At 36.0% G+C, this 6,674-nt stretch overlaps 1 non-coding gene across 1 annotated transcript; it reads left to right on the top strand.

Moving 5' to 3' along the window:
• The first annotated feature begins 237 nt into the window (after positions 1 to 237).
• Positions 238 to 345, top strand: LOC148544234 (small nucleolar RNA R71). Its single transcript, XR_015901692.1, has one exon. It is a non-coding gene; the product is annotated as a small nucleolar RNA R71 (small nucleolar RNA).
• Positions 346 to 6,674: the final 6,329 nt, after the last annotated feature.

Here is a 6,674-nt window from a genome sequence, read left to right as displayed (position 1 = left end):
ACAGATACTCTGAGTTAGAGCAGCAGTCTCTCTACTAGAGGATACTTCTGCAACAGCTTTTGACCAACTTTATTTCTGCCTGTGATTCCGAGTAGATTCAGCTAAATTGCTGATTAATTGCCATGCCTCATCAGTGGTCTTGTACTTTTTCATAGACCCATTGCTAGCACTTTACAATGTGGTCTTATCTTGAGGCCTCATGCCCTGTGTGACGTAGCCGAGCAACACTATCTTGTCATTCATATGGTGGGGGCATGCTTTCAGAAGATTGTTGAAGCGCTCCCAGTATTCGTAGAGAGTCTCAGATTCGTCCTGAACAATCATGGAAATGTCTTTTCTCAGTTTATTAGTAACTTCAGCTGGAAAGAATTTTTCCAAAAATTCTCTTCTAAGCGTATCCCAGTCAGAAACAGTTGCTGCGGGTTGAGTGTAGTACCACTCTCTTGTCTTTCCCTCAAGAGAGAATGGAAAGGCTTTTAACAAAATAGAAGTTTCATCTGTACCATCACGCCTGACAGTAGAACAGGCTGCATGGAAATCCCTAAGGTGCTTGATAGGCTCTTGAGTAGGTAAGCCATGAAACTTAGGCATCAAGTTGAGTAGTGCAGTCTTGAGTTCAAAATCTACAGCCACCGCTGGGTGATACGCTTGATACGGTTTCAGTGTAAAATTAGGGGCTCCAGCTTCCTGGATAGTAACTTTCCTAGGTGCTGCCATGTCACCTGCACATAAATCAACCGAATAAGTAGAAAGGGAGCTTGTTTCTTCCTCAAGTGACGTTTCAGATTTGCCCTCTGAGAGGACTACCGACGCCGAGCTTGCCTTATACGTAAAATAGTTCTTTCAATCTCAGGATCAAATACTGGCAAGCTTGGATCAAGAAGTGAACGCGTCATTTAATGAAAGAAACATGCAGCTCATAGTAGTAAAATAAAATAAAATGCAAATAAATAAATTCCAATCAATAACTTAGCACATAAACTCTCTGATTTAATTTCCAACAAGGATAGTGACTAGAGGGTGATCCAACAATAAATCCAATTACAATTTTACTCTTGAGCATTCCAACTCAAGGTTCTCCTTTCAATTAACTCCCAATCAAGTTAGGGAACTACTCGCTCATTATGAATGTAAACTTCACAAAATAAGAAAGGGAAATAAAGGAAGACATGATAAATAATAATCAAAAAGATCAATCAAAAATAAAAATAGTTCTTGTATTAATAAATTCTAAAAATAACCCAATAGTAATTCTGAACAAATTAAGCATATGAAAGAGTAAGTGACAAGTAAGGAAAACAAACTAGAATGATGAAGTCTTGGCAGAGGTAACAACTCTTCTCAATATCCCAATCCAAAAAGCGATAAAAACAAAATCCTAAGAACTATGAATGTGTAGAGAGAAAACCCAGAGGAGGAGTAAAATCAGATCTAAAACTAAAAATTATGCGGAATGAATGTCTCTTCCTGGTCTCTGCATGTTCCCTGACTCTAATTTGCTTTTCTGGGCTGAAAACTGGGTCAAAACATGGCCCAAAATCGCCCCCCATGAATTCTGCAAATTCTGCAGATCGCGCACGTCACGCGATCGCGTCATCCAGAGTTTTGCCTTACCACGCGTGCACGTCGTCCATGCATTCGCGTCACTCGTACAGTTTCCAATCCATGCGTTCGCGTCAGGCATGCGAGTGCGTCACTACGATTTCTCCATTTCGCGCGGTCGCGTGAGCCATGCGTCCGCATCGCTTCTCGCTGGTCATCTCCTTAATTTCTTGTGTTCCTTCCATTTTTGCAGGCCTCCTCTCCAATTTCCAAGTCATTCATGCCCTATAAAGCCTGAAACACTTAACACACAGATCATAGTATTGAATGGAATAAAGGAGAATTAAAATACATAATTAAAAGTCTCTAGGAAGCAGGTTTTCAACCATGGAGTAATTTTAGGAAGGATTTGTAAATACATGCTAATCATATGAATAAGTGGGTAAAGATTTGATAAAATCACACAATTAAACACAATATAAACCATAAAATAATGGTTTATCAGTCTCTGGTAATGGTTTTAGGGTGTGACCTAAAGGGGTCTATGGTCACGGTTTTTTACAGTGACCAAAAAGTGTCTACGGTCACGGTTTTTCAGAAGGGTGGCCTAAAAGGGTCTATGGTCACGGTTTTGGGGGTGACCTAAAGGGATCTATGGTCACGGTTTTGGGGGGTGATCTAAAGAGGTCTATGGTCACAGTTTTGGGGGGGTGACCTATAGGGGTCTATGGTCACGGTTTTTTGAAAGGGTGACCTAAAAGGATCTATAATCACAGTTTTGGTGGGTGATCTAAAGGTGTCTATGGTCACGGTTTTGTGGAGTGACCTAAAAGGGTCTATGGCACGGTTTTTTGAAATGGTGACCTAAAAGGGTCTATGGTCACAGTTTTGAGGGGTGATCTAAAATAGTCTATGATAACGGTTTTGAGAGTTAATCTAAAACGATCTATAGTAACAGTTTTAATTATTTGAATTTAAATTAATTAAGATTTTTATATTTTTTTATAATTTTAAATATTTTATATATATAAAATTTAAAAATTTTATGTGATTTACTTTAAAATATTAAAATTTTAAATCTAATTTTATAAATAAAAAATTAAGTTGAATATTATTAATTTTAAATTAAAAAATGATTTAAAACTTAATAATGATTAAGTTTTGTGCTTTTTTAGAAAAAAAAAACAAACGTCAAAACCCTAAAACTAAAGAAGCTAATGAAACCAACGCAACCACACCCACACTCACCCAGTACCACGTTCCTCTCCTCTCTGAAACTACACAGCATCAACGAACTAAACCTAGCCCCCAGCCACCCAACACTGCAGCTCGCCCCCCGCAGCCATCACAGTCTCTGCCGCCACTGCAGCCACGCAGTCCCCGCATCCATCCCCGCAGCCGCTGCACCTCCCTGCAACCCCCACAGCCACGCAGCACCGCAGCGGCACAGCCACTGCAGGCCCCACACCCAGGCATCCTCCACCGCCACCGCAGGAAGATCCGTCGCCATCGTTGGAAGCTATGTCGCCGTGATTGGAAGCTCCGTCATAGTTAATTTCAGTTTGAGATGGTGATGCGGTGTTGGGAGACACTCAAAGTTTAAAGCACATGCAGGATAGCTTAGACATTTATGTAATTTAACTCTCTCTGTCTGTCACGCTCATATTTGATTTTGGTTACTTGCATTCTGTTGTTTTGCTTAATTAATTTTCCCTCTTTAATTTTTTAAATCATGTATAAAAAATTCTTGTTCACAGGTATATTTCATGAGTCTTTACCTCGACAAATTTTGCCCTTTTTGGTTTCTAAATTCTAATCTCTCCCTTCTTGAACAAAAGAAACTTTTTGAATTGAAAATTCCTTGAACCAGCAATCTGATCTAGCTTAAATAGAAAATATGATTCTGATTGGTATAAAATAGACAATAAATGCCAAATAAATCAGTAGTGCTTTCATAAAGTATGAATTTTTAGAAAAAAATTAAAAACGAAAATGAGATGATGGAAAGAGAAATAAAAAGAAAGAACAGAGTAGGAAAAAAATAAGTGGACAAGATGGTATGGAAATCATGTACCTGGTCAGAAGCATTGGTGCAGTTCCTCTGGCTTTTCTTGCTTTGGGTCAATTGCTTGTGTCTTCATAGTTAACTAAAATTCTACTAGCTAGCAACTTAGACTTTATTTTTCTAGTCCCTGATCTTAAATTTAAATTATCAGTAGGTGTTGGAAAAAAATAAATAAAAAATTGTCTCTGCTGTTGAATAAGGTAGCTAGCTTTGATTTCAAAAATTAGGAAAGATAATAAAGATGATGAAGCTTAGTAGAAGTGGTGATAATAAAAAGAAGAAAATAGCATTTGATTTGATTAGTAGGTAGTATTTACATTAAGGAGTTGAATGAGTTAATAAGAAGAAGTAGCTAGTGATGGTAGGAGAGTTGAAGACGGTGAGAGCAGAAGGTACAAAAGTACTGTCGCTTGATGTTGAAGCACATGGGCAAGAAGCTAAAGTAGTGGTGTTGTTTGTATGTATTAAGGCTGCATTAGTTTAGCTTGATTTTTTAATATAGCTAGTAAAAACAATATTTTATTTTAATCGAATTGAAACTGTTAAAACTATTTTTGCTTATTCAAGTTTCTATTATCATATGTGTGTATTTGTTGTTAAAACTATTAATCTTATTCTCAATTCTCATCCACCACCACTGAAAGTTCAGATTTACACTAACATTTGCCATACCCAGAAATCATTTGTTGTTTTTGATATAAAAAGTTTACTTTTTTGAGAACTGGGTAGATTTGGGTTCTTTGTTTTGTATGTTACCCATAGTCAAAGATCTGAGCTTTTTGGGTTTGGTCTCTTTGTGTAAAAGGGGTGACTCATGTTAAGGTATTTCAGAGATCTGGAATTTGTAGTTTTGACCTTGTGAATATGAGTCCGTACAAATAGGTAAGAGTTAGAAAGACTATGTACGAATGCTTGTATTACTTAGAATGCTTATGCTTATGTAATAATATCTACTAACACAAGTTAGTTTATGATGTAAGTGCTGAATATTCTATTTCCTTTTTTAGCCTAATTGTGTTGTAATAAGGCATTATGATGCTTGCTCACATTGCTTTTTAGTTAAATGGTATCCATCAATTAAGATTCCAGGGTCTGATATATGCATGATGCTACCTATTAATTAACAAAAAAATTGAATGTTGATGCAATTTGTTTAATGTTTCTTTCTTATCCAAATTTTGTTTGTTTGTTTTGTTACATATATTATAGGCATCAAGGCTTTTTCTAAGAAATGGGTTCTGATCTGAAAGTTGAAATGTCCAAGAAAACTCCTATTTTTATTGTTATCGGTTTAATTAGTTTTAATTTAGGTCTTTTGTGAAATTGTAGCAGTGTAGCACTAATGCTGTCCGTTCCTTTCTTCTAACTGAAATTGTTCTAAGTTATTCTTAGTAATTTATGAGTGTTAAAATAGGTAAAAGTTAATGTTGCATTCTTTTAGAATTAAATTGAATAATTAATATCTAGTTCAACACAAAGTTATCATCATCGGATTATTATATTTTATTAAAATCATATTAAACAACAAGGACTGCTATATGGAATTTGGTTGGGTTAGTGTTAATTATTTGAAGTACAACTAAGAAGTGCAGAAAAATTATAGTCTTCATGCAGACTTTCTTTTTCATTTTTCTGTTGGGATAATTTAATTACTTTCATGCAATTGGGTTCTAAGTTCTTGTATCTTGATGGAGATAACTATGTAGGAAATGCTTTTTTCTTTTATCTTTTTCTTTTCGTTTCTTTTAGGATTAGTATTTGTTAATTGATTATTTTGTTTTCCTAATCTCGAATGTTCTTTACCTTCTCTTAAATTTTTTTTGGCTTTGTTTTGTGTACATGACAAATTTTTCATACTGGTAAAGACAACAGGAGTTGACTAGTTGCTACGGCACCATTTATAACAACTTTGAATGTTCTTTACTTTTTGATAAGAGACTTTATCCGATATTACATGTAATGGATAAATTACACCTTATTTTGATTAGTGTTGTAATGGATATCTAGTTTTTAATGAAACTTTTATGATTTAGATTTATTGAATTTCTCATTCTTAGATTTATTTAGTGATTATCATCATTTTGGGATGTGATTATGATTTTAAAAAAAATTAAATCTCATAAAACAAAATAGGCTATGATCACCATTTAAAAATAGGGTGACCATAGATAAGCTATGGCCACAGTGAAAACTGTGACCATAGATAAGGCTATGGTCACGGTTTTAAGGTAGGATGACCATAGATAAGCTATGGCCACGGTGAAAACCGTGACCATAGATAAGGCTATGGTCATGGTTTTAAGGTGGGATGACCATAGAGGCTATGGTCACGGCGTAAAACTGTGTCCAGAGATAAGGCTATGGCCACGGTTTATGGAGGGGTGACCATAGGGGCAATGGTCACGATTTTAGAGATGGGTGACCATAGAGGCAATGGTCACGGTTAAAACTGTGACCATAGATAAGGCTATGGTCACGGTTTTAAACGGGGTGACCATAGAGTGTGACCATAGAGGCTACGGTCACGGTTTTTACGCGTGGCCATAGATTAACCTATGGTCATGGTAAAAAAACGTGGCCTAAAGTGCCAGAATTTGAACATTAAAACCGTGACCATAGAAATCGTGGCCATAGGTCTTTGGCCACGACAGAATACACCACGGTAAAAAAACCGTGACCATAGGTCAAAAACCATGACCATAGACCTGTGGTCACCCTTTTCACCGTGACCATAGACCTTTTTTTTTGTAGTGTTTGCTAGAAAATTGTGGAGATATAAGGGGATGCGCACTAAAACGGTTAGAATTTGATGTTTTATTGAATGCTTGTACGTTATTGATTTATGCTTGCAGCTATTTCTTATATGAAAACTATTGTATTGGTTTGATAGATGTCGCTGAATTAAGGAGAAGTTATGCCGAATTATCATTTAAATTGTTTAAAATGTGTTTGGTTTGTCAGAAAATGATAATTGTATTTGCCGGGAGATTCTAATTATAGGGGACACTCTGCCAAAATTTGTAAAAAGTTTAATAATTTATGTTATTCGTTGAATTCTAGGGTGTGT

Source organism: Arachis ipaensis, chromosome B9 (genome assembly GCF_059453495.1).
Source record: "Arachis ipaensis isolate K30076 ecotype BB chromosome B9, ASM5945349v1, whole genome shotgun sequence".
NCBI classification, from domain to species: domain Eukaryota; kingdom Viridiplantae; phylum Streptophyta; class Magnoliopsida; order Fabales; family Fabaceae; genus Arachis; species Arachis ipaensis.
This window is presented reverse-complemented; position numbering and strand designations above follow the sequence as displayed.